The 17094-nt window shown below is 38.0% G+C and overlaps 1 pseudogene across 1 annotated transcript in view; it reads right to left on the reverse strand.

The window, feature by feature from the left end:
- Positions 1 to 17094, reverse strand: part of LOC144662780 (hemicentin-1-like) — a 47911-nt pseudogene that overhangs the window by 16784 nt on the left and 14033 nt on the right. Inside the window, exons 2-12 of the transcript XR_013572525.1 lie at positions 12888 to 13223; positions 12343 to 12615; positions 10332 to 10622; positions 8812 to 9063; positions 8047 to 8310; positions 7025 to 7336; positions 6291 to 6572; positions 5322 to 5573; positions 4864 to 5160; positions 1800 to 2096; positions 552 to 581 (exon numbers count right to left, since the gene is read on the reverse strand). The product of XR_013572525.1 is annotated as a hemicentin-1-like (transcript). The remainder of the gene's footprint in view (positions 1 to 551; positions 582 to 1799; positions 2097 to 4863; positions 5161 to 5321; positions 5574 to 6290; positions 6573 to 7024; positions 7337 to 8046; positions 8311 to 8811; positions 9064 to 10331; positions 10623 to 12342; positions 12616 to 12887; positions 13224 to 17094) is intronic.

A 17094-nucleotide genomic window follows, 5' to 3' on the forward strand; every position in this document is an offset into this window, starting at 1 on the left:
GAAAACTAAATTTATCACGCTGGTAATGTGCTTCGTTGTTTGCAAATACGCCACGCACTTTGCCTAACCTTTCAAAACTTGAAATTGTCACGAGCGAACTCCGCCACGCACTATTGACACAGACGATACGGTCGTTTCTTTCCCCGTTTTTACACAGTTTCGAACTTCTCTTACATAAACATCGCTAATATTTACCTTCCAAATGTTGCTGTCACAACCACTCAAGTTCAAAACGGATGCAATTGAAATTAATTGAAAATTCAGCGCCGCCGTACGGCCAAAGTTTGTATCGATCTGTTTTCGTGGCGAACAAAGAAGTTGAAATTTCTTTGTTCTGTACTCGACATTTCATTGGCTGAAGCTAAAAATGTAGAAATCTTTTGTTTCAGTTCTGCTTTGTGATTGGTTAACTTTGTCTGGGTGACCCCGGTTACAGTAGCCGCACTGTAACACTTTTCTGCGCACCACTCCTTATGGAAAACTACCTATGATAACTATAAACCTTCAAATAAAAAGCACCCTATAAAACCCAGTCAGTAGATTTGACGTACCACTTCCTCTGTCAGGAGGTACTGCAGACTCTGAAAGTAAAAAAACAAAAACAAAAAAGGGATAAAAATATTATTTACAAGGCTAAAAAAAGGTTATAAAATTTTAAAAAGGAACCAAACGTTTTCGACTTGTTGTTATCATCAGGGTTAAAAGCCGTCCGTGATTTACATCGTTTTTATACTCAAGTTATTTCCTTCGGGAATAACTGTGCAACATAGCAATTAACTTGTTTGTTCAAAGTTGGGCTCTTTTGTTGGATAATTAGTCCCTTTAAAGTACGATCTTGCCGAACAAAGGACTTTCCACTGGAATGAGTGGCTTGGGTTTTCCAAAAGGTGACGTTCTGGTTCCGAGGTGTGGCAGACGTTCGAATGTTCAGTTATCGCATTTCAAGATTTTGCATTGTTTCACCTACATAGTTTTCTCCGCATGAACATTCTCCTTCGTAGATGACGCGAGACTTGTGAGAGACCTTCACAAGTCTCACGTCTTTTTTTAGCCTTGTAAATAATTTTTTTACCTTTTAGCGAACATTATAACAAAAAAGGGATACCGGTAATTAAGAACATTTCAATTTATTAAAACTAAACTTTTGAAATTTTCATTTAGTGATACCTAAAAGTATCGGTATTATCAGTCATATAATGGTAAATGTAAAAAAACTATGTAAATCAACAAAGAATTAGAATATGTTTTTACTTGTAACCCAACTGTATAGAATGTGGAAAACTTGTTTCCTAACAGTGTACGATGCATACTATTTACAACCATTTTTATACCATGACAAATACAGGGCTGCAAATAACAGACGGTCATCGGACATTGGCCGACCAAAATTTGCTCATGTCCGACTAAATCCTAAGTGTGGTTAGACATGATGTCCCGACAATTTTTTGATTGTATATTCTTTTACGGCAACGATGAATAAAAATATGTCCGACCAGAATTTTGTTTTGTCCGACCAAGGTGGTGTCTTAGTAGGACATAATTATGTCCTCTCAAGTGAAAAAAAACTATTTGCAGCCCTGCATGTAAAACAGTGCACAGATAATCAGTGTCAGTAAAGCAAGTTTAACTTTGTATGAGAGCCCTTGTTTGGGTCAAGTGTCCATTGCTGTATTACCTGTACCTGTATCCACAATAAACAGTCTCAAGTACATGAAAGAGGAAGTTGACACAATACAAGCGAGTGTCCATACATAGTAAATTATTAAAAGTGGTGTCTGTAATGCTGTGTTCCACTGTACCTGGTGTCTTAACTTGTTTTAAGGCTGATTTTGAACCTGTGCCAGCTTCATTGGAAGCTTCAACAGTAAATTCATATGTCTTGTTAGGGAACAATCCTTGCATAGTGAACATGTTATTGTCAGGGTGACCAACAGACACAGAATTTTCGCTATCTCCTTTTACACGATAATAGATTTTAAACCATTGGTCGTATCCACCACTGTAACCAGGAGTCCAGCTGACATTAACACTCACAGTTTTAGCACCCTCTACTTTAAAGCCCACCAGTTTCACATCAATTGGTGCATCTGGTACCCCTGATGAAAAAAATGATCCAGCATTAACCTCCAACGTCCCATGTCAATACACTACCCTTTCAAAATTTGAATGACACATGATATTTTGGGTTGTAATCAAAGTGACTGTGAGCCACTGAACTTCGAACTCAAGTTAAAAGTAATAAAGCTTGTAGGCTGCAATGGGTTATTCCAGAAAAAAATACACACCTCCCCGACAGATGGCAAACTGGAAATTCTTGCGGGGGGGGGGGGGGAGAGGGGGGGGGTTACTGGCTTGGGAATCCGGGCAGGGGGGGGGGGTTGGGGGTTCTGAACCTAAAAATTCTTCCTCAGGGGTCACTTTTAACTTAAACCCGACCCGGGGGGGGGGAGGGGGTACTCAAAAAAGTTTTGTACGGGGAGGCTCCGCCCGGAGATCAAACCCCTTACCCATTTATATACCATTTTGATAGAAAAAGGTACCCCTTTTGTATACCTTGACAACATCACATTTACCTAAAACGGGAAGTTTTCCTGTTATTTTTATGTAGCGCTTAATACATTAAAACGATACAGCCAAAAGTTGCGTCTGCTCAAAAATATATGATATAAAGGCCTTTTAAAATAACATTATGGCAGATTTCCCTTCCCTTTCATATACCTAAAGTTGTGAAATCCCTACCCTTTTATATACCTGGAGCCTGAAAAAGGTACCCCTTTTGGGCGGAGCCTCCCCGTATAGGCCATTATAGGGAGTACCCCCCCCCCCCGGGAAACCCGATCGATATGTTTTACCACTTAAAAGAAGTTTGCCTCGGAAAATCTTGCAGTCTTCCAGTTTATGGTGTTCTTACCTCATATGCTTCAAGTTTACCTTCAAAGGTCTTTTATTCATAAAGAACCAGCGCGTTATGGGAAACTACAACTTTACGATCGGAAAAAAACACTGTCAACGGAGCGTGCAACGCCTGGAACATTTTTATCCTTTTGTATCCTTTTGTTGCAAAGCCCGTGCTTTGCAACATCCTCAAAAAATGCGAAGAAAAGACGATCGGTCCAGCTGCAGGTTGTACTTTTCTGTTTATTTTAGCCAACCCAAGAACTCGTTTTGCTGACTAACATGCGTACATACACAATTTGTGTATCATTTGGCTTCTTCCACTTTAGTAATCCATGCCTTAGGATCGATATGTTAACAAGTTTTTGAAAGCCAGAACGTGGACATTACGCCGGCATGAAAACTTGAATTCTTTGAAAGAAAGGCAAGAGTTCCAGTTGACCTACGGACCATATACCGTAATGATTCGATTTAGCGCCCTCCTTTCAATAAGCGCCCCCTTCCGAATAAACGCCTCTCTTCGAATGTGTTTTTGTAAATAAGCGCCCCTATTCCAATAAGCGCCCCCATTCTAATTAGCGCCCCGGCCCCGTTCTTATAAGCACCCCTATTCTAAGTGCCCCTATTGTGGATAACTGTCCATACTGAAGTCATTGACGTCAACTAGATAAACTCCTGACCGTTCGCCGTACAGTTCATGTATATATTTACTGCTAAAATGAACAATTATTTTTTTATTAACAATTTCTAACTGTTACAGTTTCTGTTATTGTTAGATACATTTGGTTGTTTCTCAAGAAATTAAATAAGCGCCCTGTCCCGAATAAGCGCCCTGTCTCGAATAAGCGCCCTCCCTCGAGGTGCCAAAAGTAAATAAGCGCCCCGGGCGCTAAATTGAATCATTACGGTAGGTAACAAAATTATTTAAAATTATTGTAGTTCGAAAGGCTTTATTGATAAGCTAACTAGTAATGCAAAACCAAAGCAAACGCAATTTACTTTCGACACTCAAGTGAAAACCGCTCTATCTTGTACAATTTGTCGAATGACGGAAAAAAGCAAGTGGCCTTTTCGAGGAGAGTGTACCGGAGATCACTCAAACACACGCACAATCGTTTAAATAATCTGATTTGAAATGTTGATATTTGACCCGCAAAATTCGCAATATTAGCCCAGTTTTAAAAAATTAAAATAAACAGGGATCTTTTGGAAGAAATGTTGCGACTTTTCTATTGCCTGTCGTGTCCAGTTAGGGCCTTTAAAAAAATGGAAATCCGGGCAGGAGGGGGGGTCAAAATTTTTTGCCATCCGTCGGGGGTGTGTGTATTTTTTCTGGAATAACCCAATGGTGGTTTGGCACAATAGGATTCAACAGCAAGGTGAGAAACTTTTGCTCACAAATGCCACTCAGTGGTGATAATTGCCAATCAACTAATCAATCAATTCCCAGCTTCCTCTTTTACAATCATGGACAAAACTAGTTGAAACAAACATGGGCAAAAATACCTTATTCCCCTCTCCCCAACTCAATGCTGTTGAAAGGGGTTTGCACCTGTCCTCCCCAGTCTTTGTTTTCACAACATGGCTGCTTTAACAATATTGAAATTGGGGGGGGGGGGTGGAGTTTGCAGTTTTGTCTAAGATTGTAAACAGCTCTGAAGAAAAACATGGGACATGTCAACTCCCGCCTTGCTGTTACAGACAGAAGCCAAAGTCCCAGTAAAATAATAAGAATAACTGAAAATAACTTGAGAGCCTACCATGGACTTTCTCTATTGCAGACACCAAATTGTGGTCCTAAAGGTGTTTGTTATAGTGAGAGTTAATAAATTATTGTAGTTGCATTCAAAAAACATGTAATTTTCGAAGTCAGTCATTAATGAAATTGACTGATAAAAAGACAATGGCAGTCACTGTTCAAACTAAGCAGCAGCAACATTATAAACCAATGGTGGTATTGTCACTAACCTCGTTCTCTAATAGTATATTCCTGATTTTCTCTTCCCAGAAGGTTTACAGCAACACAGTAGAACTTCTCACCAACTGCACTGACAGTGACTTTCATAACACTGGTGTCCTTCCCTACACTAATGCCCTTTACGTTGCCATCGTTTAAGGAGCTCAGATCTGGTCCATTAAGTTGTCTTTTCCATGACAGAGAAGGTGATGGCTTGCCCGTGACAATGCAAGTTAAATAAACTTGCTCACCTTTTGCACCAGGAATTTGAGTGGTTGTAGGAGTCGATGTCACAGAAGTTGGTCGTGCTGCAACAAAGTATGACTCAGTTTATTTCCTACAAGACTGTAAAGCAGTTTAAACACATTAAATAAATATGCATGCTGTTATGGTACAGTTGTACCTCACTTTCGCAAAAATCTTCCCAAGGAGTAAAAAGGGATAATCTGTATTTACGTTACATACTTACTTCGAACATTCAGAGTGATTTCTCTTGAATCCTGCCCAAGGTCATTTTTTGCAGTGCATGTGTATGTACCATCATCACTGCCGCTGGTATCGACTATTGAAAACTCTTCTCCAGATGCAAGCTGCTTATTACTGCCGGACTTTCTCCAGATAATTTCAGGTGTCGGCACACCATTTGCACGGCATACCATGGTAACATTGTTTGCTTCATTAACTGTGTATTTGCTTTCAAAGTACGTAATTGCTGGTGGATCTAATAAAAAAAAACACAAGACAAACATTGGCAATCTTAAAACAAAACCAATCATGTTACATTCTTAGTTCTAAGACGTCGGTTGTATATGTATAAGGTTACAATTTTTAAATCACCAGCCTACATGTAAATGAGTTGCATTTGTCAAATTTTTTTACCATCAATTCAAGTCAATGCACTTCACTGACTAGAATGACTGCAACACTAAGAGAGAAAAAACTTACAAGTCTGTTTTCTGAGATATTGCATGATTTTGATTTTATTACAAAACTTCAAATTAAACTTTGTATAGTAGTCAGTTCTCGTAATAATCATTAAGCAAAAAATTATATCGGAAAACAAATTGAACAATGGAAAGCTCTAAGAAAATTTGACAAGAAGTCAATGAAAAAATTGAAGGAGCAAAATTTCAAGATGTACAGTGTTGCAACATCTCAAAAGAGATTTGCCAAAACAAGAATTGAAGCCTTCATGTCAATGGCCAGGCAGATGCCATTTATTAATATTGCAACCCTCCAGTTTTTTTTTTTTTTTTCCTTTTTTTTTTTTTTTGTCCTATTGACAGACTTTCTTTTTTTAAAAGAATGTGCATTTCAAATTTCAAAATTTCATGTATATGTAATATGACAATTAAGTTTGAAAGACAGTAGTTTGTTTCAATTTATTTTTCCAATTTTTTTTTATAAAAAAAAATGTGTGCAATAGTACATCACTTACGTTTTATTAACAACTGTGCCCTAGCAGGAGGTCCCTCTCCTAAAGTATTAGTTCCAGTACATGAGTACCACCCTGCATCTGCTTGAGTCACTGCCGCCTTTGTGTATGTTGTTGTTAAGCATCCACTGCAACTTTCCCCTGGTATGTCATTTCCATTAAACTGCCACTTATGTGATTGTGTGGCTGGATTGCCGATTGTTTTACAAAAGAAGGTTGCAGTTGCCCCTTCTGCCAGGGTGAGGTTTTTAGGATGATCATCAGAAAACTGAACAACTCGTCGATCTGAAGACAAAAAGGACATCATTAATACTTATACTGCTACATATCTACAGCATGAACAAACAAAGAATAAGCACAAAACATATTTGTATGGATTGACACAAATTACACCTTTCAGTATGAGGGTTAATACAACAATACCTGTAAGATTTTACTTTCAAAACGACTGTACAATCTGTCTCTGTCGACAGTGTTACTTTTGGTACTAAGCAATAACTATATTAATTATTATTTGTTAAGAGAAGGTTTTTGCCTTCCAATTTTAAATGACTTAATGATTTATAATTTTGAACGTAACCACTCATTCATTCATTTATTGTTTTCAGTACATAAAGAACACAAGCTAGGAGAATGGCAAAATTTGGAGACAAGAATAAACATTTAAACATCCAAAATAATTCCATTTTTCCAACTGTTTAAGGGGTTTTTAAACATAAAAAATGGTCTACACTTACATCGGACTTCAAGTTCTGTAGTTTGACTCTTTTTACCAGCATTGTTAAAAGCAAGGCAGGAAAAATTCCCGTGTTGTTGCCAGGTTACTCTATTGATGGTAAGATAATCCAGGGACTTCAAGAGTTTAGAGTTGAGAATTGGTGTAACAGAGCTTGAAATGTTGTAAGGTGGCGTGAAGGTCAGATTCTGTCCATTCAATATCCATTGAATTTTTGCTGCTGGTTTGGCTTCAACTGTGCATGAGTAGCTCACGATTTCATTTTCAGTTTTTGTTTTACTTGCTGGCAGCTGACTAGAAAATGTTGGAGGAACTGTAACAAACCAGAAAAAAAAACAATTTTTTATCTGATAAATCAATAAAAAATTAGTCATGCACTTTCATCCCACACTGTTTTCTTGTTGTCATGTTTCACAAATACCTTCAATGTACAATGTACTGTGCAATCCACGCCTTCAGAGAGCAATAATTAAAAGTGAATAAGAAGCTGAAAATATCTCCTCTCTTTTTAGAGAGCTTAATGAATTTTAGCCAGTGATTCATGACAGGACACCAACCAGAACTTCATCAGGGTATTACTGAAAGCCCTAATAGTGACAATACTGTACATGTATATTGAGATAATGCTCCAGATGGCATTAAAACAGTTCTGGTTCTTATCCAGTAAAATGGTAAATTTTAAGCTTAGGATAAACAATGAAGATGAATTTTTCAACAACGACAACGACAACGAGTCCCAAAAGGAAATTGTACCCATGGCCTCCCAGATACCGGTTGGGCGCTTCAAATTAACCATCTTTATTATTTACTACACACTTGATGATTTCGACATTGCTGATCCTAGCAGTATGCAGGACGCGTGCCACATATCAACCTAGTACTTACATGTAAATGGCCCAGCTCACTACGTGTCTCTTAAGGCTCAGATGGTTACAGCATCCAACTGGTATTGTAAACATTGATATTTACTTCAGTTGTCAGCTCTTCGTTAAAGTAAGTCTCAACAAGGGCTGTGCTCCTTACCTAGTACTGTGATCTGCAGTTGCTCTGTTGGTCCAGTCCCTCCACTGTTTTGTGGCTCACAGCTGTATGTATCGGCCTCTGCACTGAGCTGTATATTTGAAATCACATGTTTCCCTTCCACACTGTTCACCACTGTATTTCCCCGTTTGATGGTGTATGTTGGAGCAGGGTAACCATTTGCACTACATGTAAGAGTCACCGTTGTTCCCTGCACAACAGAGTTGCCAGGAGTTCCAGTTGTAAAAGTTGTAACAGTTGGTCGATCTGATCAAATACAAGACAAAATTGAAGTTAGTGGTGTGTTCCTTTGGGATGATCTGGTTAAGGATCCATCAATGATCAAAGATCAGTTGGATCATGGTACACTGTACATCAAAAGAACAGATAAATCCACTCTGTGTAAAGATTCATTGGTTCCTTTGATGTATCACAATTGGATCATTGATCCTGCACTGGATCTCCTTTTGATTTACAAGCATACATAAGGTATATTGGAGGGAGAATACAACAATTTATCAGAAGTCAATTTGGGCTTTATTCCATTTGATATTTTCTTCACCCTTCTGTAATCTTAGGAAGGGATAAAACTTTTAACAATGTAACAAATTTTCTGGCAGAAGTGCACACATGTACAGTGTCATTCAGGAAATAGAATTTAAACTGGTTTGAAAGAATTTAAACCACTTGAGGGAAATTTAAACCACAACATAATATACACAAGTTTTGGTTCAAAACACATAGAGTAATCTTAAATAATATACTCACATATTACGTTTACCACTCTTGTAAACTCTTCACTACCAAAACCATTTTTTGCCACACATGTATAGTTCCCAGCATCATTTACATCCGCATTTGTTAAAGTCAAAGTGTTTTGTTTAATTCCATTTAATTTTCCATTAAATTTCCATGAGTAAGATGGTGGCGGAAAACCATCAGCATTACATGTAAGTGTTCTGCTTTGACCAAGTTTCACATCTGCTGAAACTGGTGCCACAGTAACTTGCTGAGGAGCATCTGAAATGACAACAATTAAAAGTTAGCTCTGCAACATAACTATAATATGATTTTATCTGGGGGGGGGGCAGCAGGAGGAGGAGGGAGGGGTACTCCATAATTTTAAAGTGCACTATTAATACTGAAAGGCTCTGACCAAAGGGGGTATCTTTTTTAGCTTCTAAGGAAAGTTGAATATGAAAGGGTAGGGTTTTCACCATGAGTTCATTTACGTTGACCATTAAAAGAGCCTTTCAGCATACACATATACTAGACCTGGAACAGTCATGCAAAACAGTCACGTTATAATAAAATAAATTTTAAGTAAAATTAAGAAAAGACATGGGGTAACCCTTCTGTAGGATGTCAAAGCGGTACCATTTTCTATTGAAGGTATATAAAAGGTATACAAGAGGGAGCCTCCCAGTATAAAAGTTTTATCAGTAGCCCCAGTTGCTCTTTTTTGTTCTGCCTTTTTTCCTGTTTCAATGAAATAACAATTGTTTATTTCAGAAATAATCTGAAATAAACCATCTACATGGTGATTTGTTCTTAATCACTCAATGAAACAGACTGTGTTTAAATGAAACAATTTAGAAGCATTATTTTTTCAAAAATGTTGTTGTTTTTGACACTTGGTTGATTTTGCAACATAACAAAATACTGCATTTTTTTAACATAAAATAATAAACAGTTATTGGATGGGGTTTTTGTGATATCCGGAATAATCAAGGTTGAGGAAGGCCGAAGCCGAAAGCTAACTAAAGGCTGATAACACTTACCGAGATCTTGATTATTCCGGATAATAAAAAAATTATCACAAAAACCGAATTTAGTAATTGTTTTTTAATTATACATGTCATTGTTTTCTGAAAAAAAAGAAGGACAAAACGACTTCAACCGTTCTACTAATTCCTACTTGCCGTCTTGCTTTTGAATGCTTTTCTCTCAAAGTATTCGTGGAATTGTTCCTCAGCAATCTTTGTCCATCGTTTTGTGTTATCCGAGAATTCTATTGTCCAGCAATTTTTCAATTTAGGTTAATGTTTTGCTTGGTTGAAGAAGCGAATCGACGAACAATGAATTTCCTTCCCTGTCAGATGTGTCCCACATTCCTCTCGGAAATCATGCATTGCGCGCCCAAACTACAGATTAGTGAATAATCTGCTAGCAGATTATTCACTAATCTGTAGGTTGCACTGTTTCTCAGAACTAACTGTAGGCTCTTAGCCAATGAGAAGACAGATAGTGACTACAGTGTATAATAAATAATGTAAAACATCACTTGCAATTGACTAGGAGGTAAGCAGACTTCCTCTCTCCAGTTCCTAACTCATTTTGTCCATAACAAGAGTATTGTCCAGCACTGCCCTTTTTAACTTGTTTGACTGTCAGTCTCTGTCCATCCGAGATTGTGTCAATGGTATAATCTACAGAATCAGAAATCTGGCTGCCACCCTTAAACCATCTATATGTGATAGCAGTGGGAACAGCTTCTAAACGGCAATAAAATTCTGCATTTCTTCCTTCCACTTCAGTTTGATTACTTTGCAAACTGTCCACCTTGTGTTGGGGCTTGACTGAAAAAAAGAATGAAAAGCCAAGGTCAAGTACACTGTAATGCACAAAAATCGAGGGTGCAGCTTACAGTATCAACCAGACCATTTCTTTTGGGTAGTGTAAATTGCCTAGTCTGGGGTCAAAAAATCCCAAATTATTTTAAACCTTGTTAGTAAATAAACATTGAACATATTTAAACCTTGCCGCAGTTCTCAGGTTCTAAACTGGAATTGTTTGCCAGTACAGTTCTGTCGGACGATTTACTGGTACCAAAGCAAGAGTACCTCAATAAACAAGATCGACACAGTGTATTATATAATGTTGTAGGCCAAATAGGTTTTTAGGTTTAATTTGTTTCCAACCTAGGTTAACTTAAGATAACAATTTTTCAATGACCAATACATGTACAGTCAACTCTCTCTTAACGGACACCTCTTTAAGACGGACACCTCCATAAGACGGACACCTGGTTATGGTTCCTGCCGTTTTTCAGTCATTTTACTATAAGAAAACTCTTTGTAAGACGGACACCTCTCTAAGACGGACAACGGACACTATAAAACCGCCAACGGACAGCACACAAAGGTATTTTTAAGTGAATAATACTTCAAAACTTGTTATCAACATATAGCATATAGTAGTTCAGCACCTTTAGAATACCAAAATACCACTAAAACGCATTACCTCTTTTCTTAAACTTGTATATGGGCACCAAAAATTTAGTTTTCTACTTACAGTATTAGCGTTTGTTATTACTAAACAAGTCGAATTTCTGATATTATTTTTGTTCCACTTTAAGGTTTTGCTAACGTAAGTGACTAAAAACAGACGTGTATTCGTTGTGCATAGCCGTTTTGCTTCATCGTTTCAAAATTTCTGGTGTCACGTTACCTCGACTCTCTATAAGGCACCCTCTCTAAGACGGACAGTTGGGGCCGGTCCCGGCGGTGTCCGTCTTAGAGAGAGTTGACTGTAAATCCATTTCAAGTTAATATAAAAAACCCCCAGAAATCCCAATAAATAAATTCAAAATAATATTCATTTGTTGATTTATAAGTGATTAAAAGTATGTTATCTTCAGGTTGAAACAGACTTACCGGTAACCTAAAAACATTTTTATGAGCAAAACAATGGTCTTAATCTTGATTAATTATGTCTGGTAGGGAAGAGACATGCTGATTCATTATTTGAAAACAGACTGCCTTCCCCCTCCATGTGTTTCTTTTTCTTTTTGTATTGGCTGGTTATATAGTGTACATACACATACATGTACAATTATACCGTCCAATGCATCTACACGTGAACGCATGCGCTAAAAAGGTGTTTTCACGTGACGTAAAACATATGCGTTTCAGGTGTCAAACTTTGAAGTTTAGCAGATTGTTATGGCAATTTCGCGCCAAAAGTTCAACACATTCCGGTTTTGAAATGGCGGAAAGTGAAATGGCGGGAAGATAAATGATGCTGATCTGTGTCAATATGCATACATCTAGGTTCACTTGAATCATTTCTAGCGTAAAGTTTCCCCGGTTCTCAGTGTTTATGGTGAGCATTTTGAGTGCAAAAGTTTGCGTTTCGGTCTGCTAAACTTCAAACTTTGACACCTGAAACGCAGACGTCTGACGGCACATGAAAACATGTTTTGAGCACATGCCTTCACGGGTAGATGCAATCTGTACGGTATGCTGCCAGTATATTATCCTAATCTTATTAACAGCAAGTCATTCTTAGTGGACTTACATCTCACTGTAACAGCAACTGTATACTCTGTAGAGTTTATGTTCAGTCCAGGTGCAGTAACAACAGCCTCACATCTGTACGTCCCTGCATGGTTCTTGTTAGCTGATGTTATTGTGTAGTTTGAGTTGTTGGGATCTTCCTGAACCTTTGTACTGCCTCTATACCATGTGATCAATGGTTTGGGATTACCACTGGCGACACATAACAAAGTTCTTGAATTTCCCTCGTCTACAGTGATTGGTCCTGTGGTTCCGTGTGTGATCTGTGGTCTAACTATTTAAGGCAAAATATCAAAACCAAACTGTGAGACAAGAATTGTATAAGAAACAGTATTAAAGAAAGATGTACCGGTATTTTTCTTTACAGACCAGTACTCGCAATAATAAGTAAGAATCTGGTATGCAGAATGGGTTTCTTGTCCCCGCCACTAACATTTACTGATGTAAGTGGTCAAGAGGAAGAAGTAGTCAAAACACCCCCTTAACCTGATTCAGAATTCGAACAGAGCAATGTAATAAAGAGAATATATAGATGCAGGAACTTACCAACTACAATTAGCTCAGTCTCATTTATTATCCGCCGAGGTGAAGTAGTGAACAAGACTCTACATTCATATTTCCCACTGTCTTTTTCTTGAATATTTAACAATTTTATTGTAGCATCTCCTGATACTTCTACTCTTCCTTGATATTCTGCCTCAATTACAGGAGCTCCGCTTGACAATTTAGTTGCAATCAACTGTACGACATTAAATGACCATTCTACGTCAGTAACTGTTCTTCCATCAGGATTGTAAAACCATGATAAGGTCACATCATTTCCTTGCAGTTGATACACAGGATTTCCATTATTAGGTGAACCAGTAAAACTTGGTGCACAGCCTATCAATGTAAGAAAAAAGAAAAATGTCAAGGACTTGTCAAAAGATACAGCACCAGAGAACACTTTGGTTACTCCATACTCTGAACTGTGCATTAGCAAAGCCCGGGTGCCACAGGCGACTTACTTTTGCCTTTCCGCAACTGGTATAACTTTGCTATCATGAAAACTTTTAAAAGCTGGGCACCCAAGATTTCTTGCATAAGAGTCTTTGGGCACCTTGCTATTATTCTAAGTGCACAGTTTTGATACTGCACATGCAAATGTAGCACAACAGGAACTGCATTCATGTACAGTGTATATGTGGTTGCATGCTCATGAAGCTAAGGGGAGAAACAGTCAAACTACAAACTCAGAAGATACAATTTATTCCAAACCCCTCGTTTTAATCAATCTTCTTGGTCTTTTTTTAAGTACAAAATGTAGAAGTGATTGTTATGTTTACATGTACTGGCTACAGCTACACAAAACAGGGGACGGATGTCAATTACATTTTGTTGGCACACAATTTTAGATATTTTCATATTAGCTTTTACATTCTTAAATTCTAGGCGATTCGAGTGTTAATCAATTACAACAGTCTTATTTGATTTAGTTGAACTACAAACGTGTTCTGTACTTTTCGTACAATGACCAGATCGTTACTAGGCAACATACACGTGCCAGAATTTGTAGCTGACTTTTGTACACGTTCTTGCAGCAATTTGCATTTTGTTTTGCGAGCTGGAAAAGTTTCACGTGGGAACTTTTCTATGCTCTAATCCCTTTTCCTTTGTTTCCGGATCGATTTGAGAACTTTGCGTAAACAACTATTGTTTGACTTAATCCAGCTATCCTAAACAATTAATGTTTTTTTCGTGTGCCAAACAGGCAAGTAACAACCTGATCGCTATTTTAATTACTAGCATTTATGTCCTTAACTGTTCTTAACTTAGTTTAAGTTAATTCTGGACACTCTGGTCTTTTGACCAGCACGAACTGTGGAACTTTGATTCCATTCAACTTTATGAACAATGGATCGCTTTAATTAGTTTACCTAGTTACCACAAAATATTTACATGTTACTTTTGGATCCTTTTGTGTTATTGAATTTAACATTGTGATAGTAGATCACGTACGGAAGGAAAAAACCCGCTTAAGTCCAGCAATTCCAGTGATTGGTATTTGGGAAAACTATATTTATGTTCACGCGTATAAGCCGTTTCATTTAGCTGATCTATTTGCTAGTTATTGTAAGTTGTACGGCAAAAAGTAAGAACGCGGTTCGCGCAAGATTAAAGAACGCCGCCGTTGCCATGTAAGATTACCATTCCAAAACATTACAGTTAAACCAATCACAAAGCTTTACGTAATTCATGTTAACCAATCACTGAGAGTTGTGGATCTAGAGCGTGGTTTATATTAGCGTTGTTTTAGGGTGTAAGGAGAAAAAAGAGCAGATAAGAGCAGAGTGAGAAGAGATCAATATCTGAGACCGAAGTGTCAACAATGTAATAAACTTGGTAAAGTAGAAATCCCGTCCAAAGTTCCGTATCGAGAGCGACTCAAGGAAAGTAAACCAGGACTCCAAAACACCGCGCAACAATTTCAAGGCTCCCATGTAAGGCCATGTAACACTACTGTACAGAAATTAGCATTAATTTTTTTGCGATAATTGAAAAACTTCTCAGGACTCCATTATTTTTTCAAATGCATTTGGAAAAGACTATCTTCATCCCAGCCTCCTTTTCAGGGTCCGAAATTAACTTTTTTACTCAGGCGCCAAGTGGCGACTACCGGTAAATGGTTTTTTTCGGTTGCCAGATGGAAAAATCTGGTCGCCAAAAAGTGTCCGTAAATTTTTCCTTGACAGAGAAACACGAAAGCACTAAGTGTTAAAGACGCTTCTTCACTTTGTACTTTATTCCTACTTGTGAATGATCGCAAGAGTCAGAGTCTCCTATCTACAAAGACATTTAACCCTCCAAGTTTATTTTTTGCCTTTGTGGCCATTTGGCCACCAACTGCTCAGGTTTGGTCGCCAGTGAAAAATTTAGTCGCTAAATTAAGCTTAAATTGGAAATTCACTGCGATGATCATTTATCACTTTCATATACATCCGCAGTTCATATATGAATCATTACATATAAATTACATCATTTCACTCCTCTCACGGGAAAATATAAACTCACAATTGACCTCGCTCCCAATGTGTGGTTTTAATAGCTCAGTTGGTAGAGCATCGCACCGGTATCGCGGAGGTCACGGGTTCGAATCCCGATGAAGCCCTGAATTTTTTTTCAGGCTTCTTTATTTCCAATTGCTTAAATTGGAAATTCACTGCGATGATCATTTATCACTTTCATATACATCCGCAGTTCATATATGAATCATTACATATAAATTACATCATTTCACTCCTCTCACGGGAAAATATAAACTCACAATTGACCTCGCTCCCAATGTGTGGTTTTAATAGCTCAGTTGGTAGAGCATCGCACCGGTATCGCGGAGGTCACGGGTTCGAATCCCGATGAAGCCCTGAATTTTTTTTCAGGCTTCTTTATTTCCAATTGCTTAAATTGGAAATTCACTGCGATGATCATTTATCACTTTCATATACATCCGCAGTTCATATATGAATCATTACATATAAATTACATCATTTCACTCCTCTCACGGGAAAATATAAACTCACAGTTGACCTCGCTCCCAATGTGTGGTTTTAATAGCTCAGTTGGTAGAGCATCGCACCGGTATCGCGGAGGTCACGGGTTCGAATCCCGATGAAGCCCTGAATTTTTTTTCAGGCTTCTTTATTTCCAATTGCTTAAATTGGAAATTCACTGCAATGATCATTTATCACTTTCATATACATCCGCAGTTCATATATGAATCATTTCATATACATTACATCATAGAAAACTCTCTTAGTTTAAAGACTGCTCACAATTGGATTGCCAACCGAGGTTTACTGCAAGTCTGCCAACTTCGTCAATATCATCTGGAGTAAACTTGAACGAGAAAGAATGTTTTTAGTCAGCATGAAAGGACCGACTTCTTCTGACTTGGAAGCCCCAGATACATCCAAACCTTGAATGAGTTCTTTAGCACTTTCAACTTCTTCTGACTGCAAAAAGTTCTTGAAGATTTTCAGCGGAAACTTGACATTGCAATGGCGAAAGTAAAGCACGTTTTTACGCTATGTGCCCACGGTATACTGTCAAATAAAACTGCTGAAAATATGGCGGCCGCTAAATGTTGAATACAGTTCGTGGATTGCAACTGTTTTGGAGGTCATTTAACACGAAGCTTACCTTCATTTTCACCTAAATTATATTCCCTGGAGGTTAAAAACATTGACAAGACAAGAGAAAAGGAATAAGTTTCTTTCTGGAAACCTGTGATATTTTTTTCGAACTTCCTTGAGCGAGGTTCAGAACATAGGCAAGACACAACGCTAGTCGCCTCCTGGCGATTGGCCTTGAAATTCTGGTCGCCAACACTCAATTTTCAGTCGCATTGGCGACCAGCTGGTCGCAATTTCGGACCCTGCTTTTAACCCTTTCACCACCCGTGGCCCCTTTAGCGGCCAAAAAAACCAGCTGGAAACGACCTCTTCTGTTTTGGGAAAAACTGGGCACTACTTTCCATATTTGGTAAACTAATTTATGCAAGTGAAAGCACATGCTTTGAAAACAAAATGGCCGTCTGTTTCCACAAACTGAAGGATGAAGAAGGCATTGTAAAACGAAGAAGAAAACTTACCGCGCATTTTTTTTCGCCATTTTCAGCAACAACCAAAAGTGAAGACAATATTCAAGAGCAAATAAAACCGTGAATTTCAAGAGTTAAAGCCAAATATCTTCAAAATTGTTCGATCGATAACTAGTG

The sequence above is a fragment of the Oculina patagonica genome, chromosome 8, assembly GCF_052425735.1.
Source record: "Oculina patagonica isolate OP01 chromosome 8, crgOcupat, whole genome shotgun sequence".
Lineage (NCBI taxonomy): Eukaryota > Metazoa > Cnidaria > Anthozoa > Scleractinia > Oculinidae > Oculina > Oculina patagonica.